The 17,500-nt window shown below is 28.8% G+C and overlaps 1 long non-coding RNA gene across 1 annotated transcript in view; it reads right to left on the bottom strand.

The window, feature by feature from the left end:
• Positions 1 to 341: 341 nt before the first annotated feature.
• Positions 342 to 17,500, bottom strand: part of LOC122635036 — a 22,701-nt gene continuing 5,542 nt past the window's right edge. The window contains exons 2-3 of the long non-coding RNA XR_006328549.1: positions 15,495 to 15,509; positions 342 to 943 (exon numbers count right to left, since the gene is read on the bottom strand). This is a non-coding gene — a long non-coding RNA (uncharacterized LOC122635036). The remainder of the gene's footprint in view (positions 944 to 15,494; positions 15,510 to 17,500) is intronic.

Genomic DNA, 17,500 nt, shown 5'->3' with positions numbered 1-17,500 from the left:
CTTCCTTCTCCTTTTTTTTTCTTTTATCATCGTGTCCGATAGGTTTGACATCGTTTTTGGTTTTATTTATAATAATAATTATGGTATCAAGTTTTTAAATAATATATAATCGTAATAATATATAATATATATATTATATATATATATATATTAAAATTGACCAGATATATTCTATTGACTAGGCACACTTAGTTCATAACAAGAAAAAAATTATTTTCATTCGTACCACATTATCTCTTTCTCTCTCTCTCTCTCTCTCTCACTTATATTCACACGGATGCATATACTCTCTCTTCTTTCTCTCTCTCTCTCTCTCTCTCTCTCTCTCTCTCTCTCTCTCTTCTCTCTTTTTCTCTCTTTTTCTCTTTCTCTCTCTTTCTCTCTTTATAAATAACCATCAATCCTTTTTCCAATTCATCTCAATCGTTTCGCAAACGACTTTTTGCACAAACGAATTCGGAAGTAACTATATATATATATATATATATATATATATATATATATATATATATATGTATGTATATATATATATACGAATATATACATGTATGTACGTATGTATACAAATATCATAATATCGACTTAGATCCTCCGTTACGTTTGAAAAATTATATACTTTCCCGTCATTTCTTTTTCACTATCCTCTCTACTATCCCACTTCCAACTCATTCTCTCTTTCTCTCTTTCTCCCTCCACTTCTTTTTTTTTTTTCTTTTTTGTTCTTTTTTTTTGTTCTTTTTTTTTGTTCTTTTTTTCATTTTTATCTTTTCGTTCGTCATTATTATAACAGCAAGTGCCGTTTGTTAACTCGGCTCACAAATTCGTGTTACGTACGTAATTAATAATTATTAATCTCAGAGTTAACGATCGACTCTATCCGTTTTTCATCTTTCATTTACTTTTTCTTTCTCTCCTCTCTCTCTCTCTCTTTCTCTCTCTCTCTCTATGCTCTCTTTTCCTTTTTCTTTATCTTTCATTCATTCGTTCGTTCGTTCTTTCTCTTTCTTTCTTTCTTTCTTATTCACTCGTCTTATATACGTTCTCGAAACTTCACTTTCTTTCTCTCTCTCTCTCTCTCTCTCTCTCTCTCTCTCTCTCTCTCTCTCTCTCTCACACACACACATACACATATCAATAGTAAATATTATCGATCCTTATCGTGTATTATGGAAAAATAGAAACTTCTGACAATAAAAACCAAACAAACGTGAATATCGGTAACCAGGGAGTAACGGCGGGGCGCATGCGCACCGATCACGAGCCGGTCACACGAAGGGCGCGAAATTTTAAGCGCGCGAAAAACTCACGCACACGCACGCTCTAACATACACAAACTCACATTAACGCGCGCATACAAACAAACGCTTTTCATTTTTCCATGTATTTTATTCTCCTTTATTTTTTTTTTCTTTTCTTTTCTTTTTTTTTTTTCTTCGTTTCTCTCTCTTTCTCTCACTTAGAAAAAAGATGGCCGCGCAAGCACCCCACGCAGTAACTTTTGTCGTGGAGCTTGCTTAACCGTTTTCCGGTATATCCGTCATTATTATTATTATTTCATATTTCCATCTCTCTCACACTCGTCATTCTACATATCATTTATCTCTCTCTCTCTCTCTCTTTCTCTCTCTCTCTCTCTTTCTGTCTATCTCTCTTACACACTTTCACTCTCTCTCTCTCTCTCTCTCTCTCATCGTCACGTTTCTCTCTCTCTCTCTCTCTCTCTCTCTCTCTCTCTCTCTCTTTTTCTTTTCTTTTCTTTTTTTTCTCGTGTTACAATTTCCTCACGCTTTCATACATTTTTTATTTTTTTACTTTGCTTTTTCCATCACCCTCCCCCAGCCCCGTACCATACCCTCCCGCTCCCTACATTCAATTATCGGCGTAACATGCAAAATTTGATTTCTCGAAGTATTCACAATTAACTTACTTTCTACTTCCTTATTTTTCTTTTTTATCATTTTTTTTTTTTTTGATAATAATAAATATACAATATTTATATATATGTATATATATATATAAAATATGTATATATATATATATGCATATATAGATTTATGTATGTGTATATTTTAATATGTAGGTATGTATTTAGTATCGTGTGTACGCGTGTACGTGTAATAATTATCTTACGAATATAATCGTGTATTATATAAGTGTTCATACTTATATATTGTTAATATGTACGTAAATATTATGTAGGTCCTTTACATGGGTATGCGTTTCTGTGTTCGTGTTTACGTACATGTATAATGCGTTTAATCCGTATACATGTGTGTGTTTGTATATGTGTATGTGAAGATACATATATATATTTTTTTTGTTACGTGCGAACGCGAACGTTGCGTTCATTAACGTGTGTCACGTAGCATATGTGTATGCGTGTGTCCGTATCTGTAAAATATGTAAACGCACGTGTACCGAAAGATTCAACGATCTATAATCGATAATCTATCGTTCGATCGATTGTATGGAATGTGATTGGCTGACGATCCGAACGATATAAAATCGATCATTACAATTTTCACTTCTAAATTTATTCCATTCCACTTAATTTATCCCCCCCCCCCACCCCATTTCATTTTTGCGATTTTTTATTCATTAAAATTTTGTTCCTTTTTTTTTTAATCCTTTTCTATCATTCTTTCGTATGCGTTCGTATTACATGTATTCATGTAATAAATACATTTGTTATTAAAGTATACATGTATTTGTTTATATGTCTGTGTATGTGTGTGTGTGTGTGTGTGTGTGTGTGTGTGTATATGTATGTCGTATTTACGTGTACTTATGTACGTTTAAATGTACGTGCATTTTTCATCCTTTGGCCAATATTAATGCTAACACTTAACAACGTTGGATAAACGCGATATAAAAGAATTGTCTGTGCTGTCGACTAAACTTTAAAGACCATATTTTTTTGTTCCTTTTCTTAACCCTCCACCCCCGATCTCTTTTCTTTCTTTTCTCCTTCATTCTTTTTTTCTTTTCTTCTTTCATTCTTTCTTTCTTTCTTTCTGATTTGTTCACTCATTTATTTTCAATCGATTGCTCCGATCATTTCGTGTGCGTCTAGTCCCAATACACCGCTTTCTCTCTCTTCTTATTCTACATTAATATCTTTGTCACCATCGTTCTCTCTAACATCCCTCGTAAATCGTGCATTGTTGATTATAACGAGTGCTCCCAACTCGATTTCCAATCAAACTCAAATCGATTTATTCATCAGGTTTCGACAACGTACGAGCGTTGTTTCCGTAAAGGACAACAAATTTTGAGCTTATGTTTTACTTCTCCTTCTTTATTTTGTTTGTTTCGTTTCGTTTTGTATTTCCTTTTACTTAAATAATAAATGAATTTTTATTTACGACAAATCTGTTTTAATCCCTCGCATCTTCTTTCTTTCTTTTTTTTTTTTCTTTTCTTTTCTTTTCTTTTCAGTCTAAACCGAGAGAGAATAAAAAATAAAATGACATGAGATAAAATAAAATAAAATAAAATAAAATAAAATAAAATAAGAAAGAAAGCAGCAACGTGGACAATAAATAAATAACTAAATAAATAAGTAAATAAATAAATAAATAGACGACGAACGAGAACAAGATACCGAGAAAGAAAAAAAGAAAGTTTGCGAATGGTGAGTCGAAAAAAAAGAATTAAATAAATAAATCAATCAATTAGACAATCAATCAATCAATCAATCAAAAAATGAATCCGAAATCGTTCGAAATATCTTTCTAATAAATTCGTATATTATTATAAGTTCTTCACTTCTATATAAACTTTGTTTAAATTAATTTGTGCATGAATATTATTCCTTTATTATTATTATTATTATTATTATTATTATTGTTATAGTGTTTCTATTTGTTTCCATTTTACAGTACGTACCTTTTTATTAACTAATTAAAATTACAATCATCGTCGTAGAAGCGACGATTAAAATCGACGCTTGTATTTTTTATTTCTCTCTCTCTCTCTCTCTCTCTCTCTCTCTCTCTCTCTCTCTCTCTCTCTCTCTGCCACTTTTACAAATTTTCTCGCTCCTTTTATCTTCCTCTTTACCCCTTTTATGATCTTAATTATCAGCGGTGCACGAAACAAGACGCAGAAATATATTAATGATGTAACATTCTTTTTCTTTTCTTCTTTCTTTCTTTCTTTCTCTCTCTCTCTCTCTCTTTTTTCTTTCCCATTCTTTCCTTCTAATCTTTGGTTATGTATAATATTTTTAATTTTAATCCTTATATATATATATATATAATATATATTATAAAAAAGATAGACTAGATCGATCACAAAAAAACGAGCAACGTAATCTCAAAAATCTCGCAAAACGCAACGCAAGTGCCGTACGATCATTCACATCGAACGCTTACGATTCGTCGAACGTATTTCTTTTTTTTTTTCTTTCTCTCTCTTTCTCTCTCTTTCTCTTTTCAAAACCATGTCAATCAATATTAACATTTAATCATCTCTTATCATTTTCATTTTCATTATCTCTTTGTATTTTCCCTTTCTCTTTCTCTCTCTCTCTCTCTCTCTCTCTTTCTTTCTTTCTTTTTGTTGCTTATATTCGTTAGTATTATTTTATTTTACTTTATCCTTTTTTTTTTCTTTTCTTTCTTCCTCTTTTCTTGTTTTTTTTTTATTCTCTCTTTTTTCATTTACTTCATCTTCATCTTCTTCATCTTTTTCATCTTCTTCTTCTTCTTCTTCTTCTTCTTCATCTTTTTTAATTATTATTTCTCTTTTTTGTATGTTCCTTTCCACGTTTGCCCACACAAGCACGGAACAGCGCTTGGTCGATTAGAGCTTACAATTCAACGTACAAATATAATAGAAAAATATAATCGGTAGAAGAATATAGAGATAGAATAGAGTTAGAATCAATCGTTCACAATCGATTTATCGTTTTCGATAATATTCTTTGTCTTCTTTTTTTTTTCTTTTTCTTATTTTTTTTTCTTTTCTTTTTTTTTTCTTATCAGTCAATCTCAATCTCAATCTCTCTCTCTCTCTCTCTCTCTCTCTCTCTCTCTCTCTCTCTCTCTCTCTCTCTCTCTCTCTCTCTCTCTCTCTCTCTCTCTCTCTCTCTCTCTCTCTTTCATTATTCGTGTTAATGTGTACGTGTAAATGTATGCGTGTGAAAATTTTTATTTTTTCGAAAATTTTTATTCTTTCCTTCTCTCTCTCTCTCTCTCTTACTTTCGGTCATTAAACAGTCGTAATTTCTCCCCCTAGCAACCCCCATTTTATAATCAATTGGAATGCCTAAGTCTCGGATCGAAATTTTTCTTTTTACACAGCTCTATTTGTCACGTAATAAGAAATATATTATTCAACGCTTCTTCCTTTTGTTTGTTTATCTTTCTCTTATTTTTCTTTTCTTTATTTAATTTTTTTTTTTTCAATGAATCTTTCTGTTATTTATCGGTCCCTCTTTCTCTCTCCCTCTCTCTCTCTCTCTCTCTCTCTGTCTTTGTTTCTCTTTCTTTCTTTTTTATTAATGTATGTCTTTTGATTCAATTAATAAAAAATCGATCATATCGTTGTTGTCTCATTAATATTAAGACTTATCATTATTATTATCGTTATTATTATTATTATATTATTATTATCAATACTAATATTATTAATGTTATTGTTTAATAAAAGATTTCAGAAAACAAAGATATTCATAAAGACAAAATTTCACGTTTATGGCCGCTCGGTGGATTTCCCCTTATTTTGATTCGAAAGAAAAAGAGAGAAAAAAGGACGAAAAAACAAAACAAAAACAAAAAAAAGGAAAGAATAATGCAGAGAGATGGAAACGAAGTTCTTGTTACTCTTTCTTCTTGCATATTACTATTATTATCATTATTATCATTTTCATTTTTTCTCTCTTTTTTTTTTTTTTCTGTCTCTTCGGGCAAGTTCTTCGAGACACGTGTCATAAAAAAAAAAAGGTTGGAGAAATAATGGAAAAAGAAAACTTTCGTTTGGTCTTAGGAGAATAGGAAATAAGTGGGAGTACTGAAAAACATTTAAAAAGTACTATTTTCTCTATCTATTTCTCTCTCTCTCTCTCTCTCTCTCTCTCTTTTCTTTAGCTTAAGCTCTGCTAATTTTATTTTTCTTTTCTTTTTAAACTTATTTCCAACCATCCCTTCTTCCTTTTACACGTACCATTCGAAAGTAGTAAAAGCTCCTACACGATTTTCCAAACGTGACCCTAGAGACTTTCCAACATTACTTTTTTTTCCATCCCCCATCTTTCTATCCTATTCACTCACTCTCTTTCTCTCTCTCTCTCTCTCTCTCTGTCTCTCTCTCTCTCTCTCTCTTTCTCTCTCTCTCTCTTTACTCTTACTCAACGAAGAGAAACATTCTTTTTTATTTTCCATTCGAGAATTAGCAGTTAAACTCGACGGACGGTGAAACTATCGAGTGGATCGACGTAACGATGTGAATTTCGAGGATTCGTTTTAAGTGAAACGAGTAAATGTTCGATTCGACGGCTCTATAATTTTATATATATACATAGATATATATGACCGTTTCTATATATATATTTTTCTTCGTTCTTTTGCTATTTCTTTGATCTTTTTTCTTTTTTATAAAACAAAGAGAGAGAGAGAGAGAGAGAGAGGAAAAGAATATGAAAACAGAAGAATAATTGATTAAAAGGAAGAAAAACAAAATAGAAAAAGGAATAGTGTATAAATAGTAAAAAAGGAAAAAAAAAAGATAATCAGAAAGGAAATCGTTTTGAATAAAAATAGCATAGAAAAGAGATTAGAAGGGAGAGATGATAAAGTAAGGAAAAAAAGAGAATAGATAAAAGAGAAACGAAAGAAAGAAAATGAAAGAGGAAAAAATGTTGGATTAATAGTTCAAAAGCAGGAAAAGGAAAAAGGGGACGAGATAAAAAGATATTTTAGACCGAACTTTACCATCTCTCTAACGATTTCTCAAAAAAGAAACAAGAAAAAGAAACAGAAAAAACAAAATCACTTTTCGTTATCTCTTAATAACAATTTTCCGATTTCAATTTAGAACATCAATAAACATTTTATTCGTCTTTTTCTCTTCCTCTTTTTTTTTTTAAATAATTCATCAACTTATTGAATCAGATATAAATAAGAATTCATTTATTTTTTATATAAGAAATATATATATATATATAATAAATTCTATGTAGGATTCATAAGATACAAAGAAAGAAAAAGAAAAAAGAAACAGAAAAAAGAAATACGAAAATGCTTCGACGAGATATCAAATAAGAAAATAAAAACGGAGCAACACGTGGCCCCTTTTTTTTTTTTATCCTTTCTTAACCCTTTCTTTGAGTCTAGCGTGTGCATATGCGCGCATGTGCATGTGAACAGAGCAACATTGATTCGAACTTATGATTATCATTTCTACCGTTTTCCCAGGGTGACCTTGAAACATTGCCAAGTATATTTTTATTTCAATATTCCCAGAATTTTTCTATTTTATTTGTTTATTTGTTTTCTTGTTCTTTATCTTTTTTTTTTAATTAATCTACTTCACTCATCTCAATCTCTCTATACTTTTTCTTACGAAAGCGTTGTCGAAGGAATAATTAGAAAAAAAGAAAAAAAAAGAAAAGGAAGAAAGAAGAAAAAAAGGAAAATTTTATAATGGTATATAAATTAGAAGAAATTGTCATCAGCTAATTCCCAATATCAATTACGATAATGAATTCGTTGAAACTCGACGATTAAATGAAGGAAGGAAGCCCGTTTTATTATTATTATCATTATTATTATTATTATTATTATTATTATTATTATTATTATTATTATTATTATTATTATTATTATTATTATTATTATTATTTTAAGGACTCGAATTTTTCCTTCGACCGTAATTCAAAATCTATATCGATAGAAAAATTTTGTTGGTTAAAAAATTAAAAATAGTTATAACAATGGAGATAAAGATAGCATGATTAGATAACGAAACGAGCAACGAGATATCAATGACGATGAATTTTCATACTAATTCGGAACGTCCTACATTATTATTTATATTATTATCGTTATCATTATTATTATTATAATCATTATTATTTTTATTAATAATATTATTATTACGATCATTATTATATTTATCTTCATATTATTTATAAGACTATAGCTACCTTTTATTATTCAAATAAGATTCTAACAAATTTATTTTTCCTTTTTTTCATTTCTATCTCTCTTCTTTTTTGTATTTTCTTTTAATTAATTAATCAATTAATTAATTATAATTCTTGTAATAAATTCCTTTCTTTTCTCGAGTCTATGTGATCGAACGTAATAAACGAAGAAGTGTGTGCGTGTGTGTTTGTGAATTATGAAAAGGAAGAGAAACGAGGAGATTATGTTCCGTAAAATTGACTATAATTAAATATCATTTTATGATCGTTGTATGTCATGAGTTTTTAACTTGATCTCATTATATTCAATATTATTATCGTTATTCATATTAACGCTATCACTATTTACTAATACATCTAATAATATTCTTTTTTGTGCAAGAGTATGTATGTGTATGTATGTGTATGTCAATTGGACGCATATTCGATCGAAGGAATCTTCGAGAATTCTCGAATCGATCGATTGTTGTATTTCGTCTGATCAATTTAATATTTTGTCACCAGATCTTTAGTAATATTAACGTTATAATTTATATTTTGTCTGACCAATTTCGTGTTATTTCACTGATTATCAAAGAAACATTTAATCATTAGGATTATTTAATTAATGAAATTAATCAATTTCAAAAATAATATATATATATATATATATATATATATATATATATATATCTATAAAGCCAAATGTATTATTTTATTTAAAATTCATTTCATCTGATTTCTAATTATCTTTATTTATTTGTTTTGTAAATATCAATATATAATTATCGTTAAGCGAGTATTTATTTAACATCTACGTAAGCTTAGAAAATTAGAAAATGATTTAGAAAGATAGAACACCGTATACTGCTTTAATAAAACTTTTCATATCGAATAATTAATAATATTTATCTAATATCTTTCATTGTTAATTATTTAAAATACTTCGACTATATCAAACTGTGCATTAGAAGATAATTCTAAACACGTGGAGATTGCGATAAGATGATAATCAACATATAGAGTAAAATCAAACGAAATCAATCGTCGATTTATCCTCGAAGATTCTACGAAATCTTTCTCTCTCGTTAATTCAAATATATATATATATATATATATATATATATATATATATATATATGTATATATGGTAGACTAAAAATTCTAGACTGAATCAAAAACTTCCAAGTTGTTTTCATAAAAAAAAATTAATTACACTCTGTCGAGAAATATCCTGTTCTGATAACACAGGCCAAGTTCGCAGTTCTTACTCTGAAAATCAAAAAAAAAAAAAAAAAAAAAGAGAGAAAAAAAGAAAAAAAAATCAATTCAAATAAGCACGAAAAAGAATAATTAATTTTTAAGATCACTTGGAATTAATTAATTACTTTTGGCCTAATCAGAGAATATTAATCCACCTTGTATACATATATTATATATACATATAATCATTTCGTAAGTTGTTACAATAGATGTAATCAAATCCGTACAATTTCTATTGGATTTAATTAGGAAATGGAATTTTGTCAAAAGGTTTTGTAAAAAGGGGTGAGGAGTTGGGGGTGGTGGGTGGGAGTTTCGGACCAACGAAAAAGGACAATGTGTTTTTCAATGGTTCTTTTCCCTTTTTTTTTTTTTTCTTTTTTCTTTTTTATGTTTTTGTTTCTTTTTTTTTTTTCTTTTTTCTTTTTTTATTTTTTGAATTCATTTATGTCATGTGGAAGTGAGTGGGTAAGTGTTTTAGTTAGCTATAACTACGGCCACTATTGCTAAGCTACACACTTGTGACGTTGTTCGCCATTTATTATTCGTACGAACAATGACGCCTGAAAGAGCCTACCACCGATCAGAAGAAAAATCGAACAACAATTATTCTTAATCTTTCATAATCTTTAATGTTCATTAAAAATCATCTCTATTTTATTTTTTTTTTCTCTTTCTCTGTCTCTGTAAATTTCTTTATCTCTTTCTTTCTCTTTCTATATACATACATATATATATATATATATATATATATATATGTATGTATGTATACTTTTTTTACGTGCTTAGAAATGTAACGGGTGCTTTGTTAAAGTGTTATATTGTGTTAAAATATAAATGTGTTGGTGAATAAATAGGTTTAGTAATAAGTTTAGTGACGTGATCGTTTGTTATCACTGATAACGTTGAACAATCGATTATTTTGTGAGAATGAAAAGTAAGGTCGAAAGGAGAGCATTTTTTTCTATTTCTTTTTCTTTCTTCTTTATCGTTTGATAAAAAAATTCCGACAAAACATTATACTTCATCGTATAATTATAATAACGAATTGATAACAAATAAGAAAATCAAATTGTTAAGTTTATTTCGTATTTGACTTTTATATTTATTTTTTCTTCTCCTTCCTTTCTTTTCCTTTTTTTTTTTTTTTTCAGACAGACACAACGGAAAAGAAAAAGAAAAATGAAGAAGGCGTCGATTAATTCGAATCTATTCAAAACAATTAATAATAATAATTCTTTTTTATATCAGGAAAATTTCTTTTTCCATCATTTTATTTATATGGATTATAATAATGATCTATCAGATTGATGATCCATTAGATTATTAATCGATTAGATCGACTCGAGGATAATAAGAAGGGAGAGATAGAAAAAAGATGACATGAAACGTGATCATTAAGAAATGAGTGAATAATCGAGGTCGAGGGAGAGTTTACGGAGGGGGGTGAAAAGGGGTAAATGTGATAAAAGTAAGGAAAAATCAGCGAAGAAGGCTGATATCTCAATAATGGAAAATCGATAGGTTCGATCTTACACCGAAACGTTGAACTTCGTCGAAGGGATGAAAATAAAACTTGGAGAAAGGGTTGAAACAGAAAGAGAATGAGAAAGAAAGAAAGAAAGAGAGAGAGAGAGAGAGAGAGAGAGAGAGAGAGACTATTGTTTTTCAACGTCGAGATTGTTGCTCGTTTCAAAGACAAAATGTTTCAAAGCAAAAGCAAGAGTTTTCTACCGTGTGATTCCTTGTTGTGTTCCTTCCTTTCCACATCTGTTTTTTTCTTTCCCTTTTTTTTTTCTTTTTTTTTTTTTTTTAGAAAAATATCGTTTCTCTTTTCGATCGTAAGATAGAAAAAAAAAACAAAACAAAACAAAATAACGACAACGACCATTCAATATTTCTATTCTCTATTTCTTTTTTTTTTTTGTTTTTTTTTTCTTTTTACTTCAAACGATTTTACGACTTCGCAGATCATTTTCTTCCTTCCTTCCTCTGTTTTTTTCCTTTCTTTGTAGATTTCAAATTCGACACGAGCTACGAAATAAAAATACGAAAAGTAAAAAAGGAACGAAGAAGGAAAAGAAAAAAAGAAAAAATGGGACTCTTACCGTCAGTTCACTTTCGCTATTTCGCTATTTGGCGATCTTCTTACGGTAGAGAGCGGAAAAACACGTGACGTTTCAAACCTGATGGGCAAGATATAAAAGTACAAATAAAGCGAGAAAAAAATGACAAAAGTTTTTCGATATCCTTTGGAAATTATTAAAACTTCTTTGAGGAAAAGGAACAAGGAAATAGAAAAAGAAAAAAAAAAGAGAGAGATGATACAAAAAAGCAAAAAAAAAAAAGAAAAAAAAGAAAAAACAATTTTACTTCTACTATCGTTAAATTAATATCATTATTTCGAATTTGGCAGGCTTCCCTCATGTAAAAAAAAAAAAAGAAATATATATATATATATATAGAATAAAAAAGCTTATTTTCGATTGAAGCAATTGAATGTGAGTGACTCTCTCTTTCTCTCTCTCTCTCTCTCTCTCTCTCTCTCTCTCTCTCTCTCTCTTTCTCTTTCTCTTTCTCTCTCTCTCTTTTACACAGACTACATACACAGTTATGTAGCAAGTACATAGACCATATCGATCTATTGACATTGTCGCGATAAAATAGAACCAATAGGCGTATTTTCTCGTTCGACACCATCAAACATCTATCTATCTATCTATTTTTCTATCGTTCTTTCGAGAGAGAGAGAGAGAGAGAAAAAAAGACAGAATTAGTCAATAAAACTCGATCCTTTTTTTCCACGCTTTAACATGCTCCAAAGTTTTTCCTTCCCTTTTCCCTTTTTATCAATCAAACGTCAAATATATCTTCGTTCACAATATGTGATAATAACATTCTATACGATTACTTTACGTTTCTTTGTTATTATATTTAATTAGATGTTATACACCTTCGTATTATGTTATATATACATATTACATATGTATCATATATACTCTACGTATATATAAACATACATATACACTTATGTATATTATAAAATATGTCCGACATTGTTTAAATTAAACATTGAAAATCTAACAAAAAATATTGTTCATATAGATATATATATTTAATATATATGAAATCATTGTGAAGATCGTCGAAGAATTTTGGATAACGTTATTTTGGATAACGTTAAAAGTCTTCTTTAAATAAAAAAAAAAAAAAAAAAAAAAAGAGAGAAAAAAAAGAGAGAGAGAAGAGAAATGTGTTCCACCGTTCTTTTATTTCTCAAACAAAAGTCAAATTGTCGTAGACACTGACTCGATAAATCGATAAATGTTGTTACAGAAAGGTTTAAAAGGGATAGCTGTGGTGATGATCGTGATGGTCAGTTTAGGGGGAAACGAGGGTGTAAGTTTAACTTCGTTAATCAAGTACTGCTTCGTTAACTACTTTCAATTACCATTTCGATTACAATCGATGAATCGTTTAAAAAAAATTAGGGGTTGGATAGGATAAAAGGTGAACTTTAGCCCGATGGAGATCGTCAACGAATCGGTTGAATTGAATTACCGATTTGATCGATTCTTATTTTTTAAGTTAGATAAAGCGAAAGTGGGGGGGAAAAAAAAATTATAGAAAAAGAAAATAATATTTTAATGGAAAAGAAAAGAAAAAAATTTGTCTCGCGATAATTATATAAATTGATTTGTGATATTATTTCATCGATATTGTACGTACAATGTCGACAATGAATTAATAATAATAATACTAATAATAATAATTATTATTATAATAATAATGATAGTAATAATAGAAAAAACTATTGTCATACAAATGTATGTATAAAATAAGTCTTTTTTCTTTTGTTTGTTTGTTTGTTCGTTCGTTTTCTTTTTTTTTTTTTTCTTTTTTCTTTTTTCCTTTTTTTTTTTTGGTACTTTTCTCCTATTTTCCTCTAAAACTTCCAAAATTAATCCCATCTGTTATAAATAATTGTTAACGATTATCGAAATAATTTGTCAATTATTAAACCTGTCCATTATGTAATAAATGTTACATACGATAACAAGTAGTAGGGAGAATTACAATGATCGCGTTAGAAGACTAGAGTTTTATTATTATTACTTAATTTTCTTTGATATCTAACAACATCTGTGTATGTGTATGTGTGTCTATGCGTGTATGTGTGTATATGTGTTAACTGTTATCAATCATCGATGACTGAGAACGATTAGAAATATTATTAGAATTTAACAAGAAGATTTGAAGCACAAAATTGGCCCTGTAACACGTATGTGATCGAAAAGGCGGTCAATTCAAAAAATACGAGCACTTTACGATACATGTGAAGAATATATATTATATATATATTATATATTACGTAATATATATATGTATATATATATATATACACATATATTTGTATTAATAATATAGTAAATGCTAATCATGGCGAGATAATTAGTTCAGATAAAAAAAATCTTTTCTTTCATTTCTTTTCTTTTATCTTTCGTTATAATTATCTCTTTCTTTCTCTCTCATACAAACACACTGATTCTCTCTCTCTCTCTCTCTCTCTCTCTCTCTCTTTCTCTCTTAATCATCCCTTATTAAAATCGAATAGAAACGTAGGCCGGAATAAGATCTTCGGTGAAAGATGTACTTACGACGATTTGAAAAAGGACTAAAAAAAAAAAAAAAAGAAAATAAAAAAAAATGTCGAACATTTCTATGTATAAACTTGAGCATCAAAAAGTGGACCCTACGTACGTATGTATTTATGTATGTATGTATGTGTGATAAAATTACATTGTGTAAACAAATTACTCCCTTCCACCTGGCCCTACTCTCCTTAAAACACTAAATGCATAACAATTATTTGAATGTAATGAAACATTTCGAAGAAAAATTCGTGCACCGATAATATCGATTTTATATGTTCGATAAAACAACGTCGTCGAGTTTCTTCGATTGTCACCCTCTTCAAACCTTTCACCTTTTTCATTATATTTCATTTATTTTATTTATTAATTCTTTCTTTCTTTCTTTCTTTCTTTCTTTCTCTTTTTTTCCTTCCGTCTTTTTCTTTTTTATCTTTTCTTCGTGTATATTTATTGTATGACGTTCGCGTGTCTATTTGTGTGCGTGTATATACGTGTGTTTGTGTGTCCCTGATTTCTTTCCTTTTTTGTGCGTTCGTGTGTGTGTGTGTGTGTGTGTGTGTGTGTGTGTGTGTGATTTTTTTTCAATTCAACAAGTGTCAAAAAGATCAATAATAATTAACAGACGAAATTTGTTCACGATAACTTTGTTCGTCGGTTAGAAAAAACTTCACCCCGTTTGTATTTCTAATAACGATTCTAAACAACTTTCTGTGGATTAGTATATATATATATATATACATACATATATATATATATATGTACATATTCGTACAGACACATATACAGGCGATAATATATAATAAAACCGATGGAAAAAGACCTTGCGAAATTTTCTATTTTATTTTACTTTACTTTATTTCATTTTATTTTATTTTATTTTAGTTTTTTGTTATAACTTATGATAATTAATTGTTAATCAACGCGAGAGATCCGAGGGTACCGAATCACTTATTTTCACGTTTCCTTCTCCGTCATTATCACTTATTATTATCATCATTAACTTTTTATTTTTCTTTTTTATTTATTGTATTGATCAAACGTAACGTCGTTCGTAATCCGTATACACTTTCTTATCCTCAATGACATAGACGGAGTTTTCACCAGGACATTCCAATTTTTATGAGGGTGGTGGGAGGAAAAGAAAACAAAAGAAAAGAAAAAAAAGAAAAACAGTATTAAAAAAAAGATAATCTTTTCCCATACGACTTTTAATAACGTAGGAGCGAGAAATCCTTTTTCTTTCTATCATCCCTTTTTCTTTTTTTATTATTATTTTTTTTTTTTTTTTTATTTTAACTCTTAAGATCTTTCTTCTTTTTCTGTTTTTTTTTCTGTTTTTCAATTATTATCAATGATTTATTAACACGTCTTTCAAACTCAAAAATCTCTTTCTCTCTCTCTCTCTCTCTCTCTCTCTCTCAACATTCTCATTCTCTCAACATTCTCACTTTCTCTCTCTCTCTCTCTCTCTCTCTCTCTCTATCACTCTCTTTCCTTTCGATTCTCTTTGTTTATTTGTTCGTTCGTTTGTTTGTTTGTTTATTTGTTTGTTTGTTTGTTTATTTGTTTGTTTGTTTGCTTTGGTTTCTTTGTTTTTGTATTCTTTTTCTTTTTGTTTTGACATTTGCGTGACTGTCCGCCAAGAAGGTGCAGAAGCAGTGGACGAATCGTTTTACACAAAGTGGGTGTACAATATCAAGAACGTGTACATTTTTTGTTAAGTAGTTGGTAGAAAAAAGATTTCCGGAATAAAAGGTTTTCTCGGTTCGGTTCAAAGGTTTATTTAACACGATATACCTTTGTCCTTGATGTTCCCTAGAGTAATTGACATGAAGACACTTATAGTTTATACTTTTCTACCTCTACCTTTCCTTATACCTAACCCTCCTTATTAAAAACAGACGACAAATAATTAATATATATTTATATGTATATATATTATAATATAATATATACATACACGTACATGTACATATATTATTATATTTAAAGAGTCTTTTATATCATTTCCATTTATTTGTTTATTTTTTTGTTCTTTTCTTTTTTTCTTTTTTTCTTTTTTCATTTCTCCTTCTATTCATTTTTCGTTTTCATCTCTTTTTATCTTTTACTCCCTCTCTCTTCCTCTCTCTCTTTCTCTCTCTCTCTCTCTCTCTCTCTCTCTCTCTCTCGATTGCATACACGTACTCCTATTTATTTATTTATTTATTTATTTATTTGTTTGTTTGTTTGTTTGTTTGTTTGTTTGTTAAACGGAGGGTTTGGTAGTGGAAAGAAACAAGACGAGCGCCACGGTGTCTATCTCGAAAGAGCAACGATTCGTCGTAGTAGTAATAATAGTAGTGGTAGTAGTAATAGTAATAGTAATAGTAGTAGTAGTAGTAGTAGTAGTAATAGTAGTAGTAGTAATAATAATAATAATAATAGCAGTAGTAGTAGTAGTAATAGTAGTAGCAGTAGTAATAAATTTCACAGACACAAGGACAGATAAATTCTATACTAATTTGCGTTCACCGATCTCGTATACGGTATTATCTCTCTATAAAAAAAATATATTCTTTATTTATGATTCCTATAGTATAATAATTAAAACCTTTTTCTTTATCATTTCTTCATCTTTTTGTTTTTTCTTTCTGTTCTCCTATTCTTTATTCTCTCTTTTTTCTTTTCTTCTTTCCTTTAACTTCTCTCACAACGTTCGACGATTATTTTGATTTATCGTTTGTTCTTTCTTTCTTTTTTTTTTTTTTCTTTTTGATCGTTTGATATTCGAGTTTAGTTCCTTTTTTTTTCTTTTTTCTCTTTGTATCTTTTTTGTTGTTTGAAATCAATGTTATTATTATTATTATTATTATTATTATTATTATTATTATTATTATTATTATTATTATTATTAATTATTAATATTAGCATTATTAGTTATTATTATCGTTATTATCATTATTATTATTATTATTTATTATTATAATTATTATTATTATTATTATTATTATTATTATTATTATTATTCGCAATTGTTAACGCACGCCAGAAAATACATGTTTTATATTTATGTAATTTGTTTGTGTTATCAGACGAAAAAAAAAATAATTTTTAACATTTATCATATTAAAGATCGGAGTTCGATCGTTTAGGCTAATCGAACTAATACTTCTCTCGTCTGCCCCTATCTCTCTTTCCCTGCCCTTACTACTACCCTTATCCCTATTCCTATACCTATCCCCACCTCTCTCATTTTTTTCTTTGAATTAACTTCGGAACTTTGTCGGATTCATTGAGGTTATTAGAGTGCAATTGTCTTATGAAATTAATGAGGGAAGAAGAGAAAAATTTATTAGAAAGAGAAAGAAAGCGAGAGAGAGAGAGAGAGAGAGAGAGAGAAAGAGAAAGAAAAAGAGAAAGAGAGAGAGAGAGAGAGAGAGAGAGAGAGAGAAAATTAAAGTGATAATAAAAA

The sequence above is a fragment of the Vespula pensylvanica genome, chromosome 17, assembly GCF_014466175.1.
Source record: "Vespula pensylvanica isolate Volc-1 chromosome 17, ASM1446617v1, whole genome shotgun sequence".
In the NCBI taxonomy this organism is placed as follows: Eukaryota; Metazoa; Arthropoda; class Insecta; order Hymenoptera; family Vespidae; genus Vespula; species Vespula pensylvanica.
The sequence above is the reverse complement of the archived record's forward strand: the minus strand, read 5'-3'. Positions and strand labels throughout refer to the sequence as shown.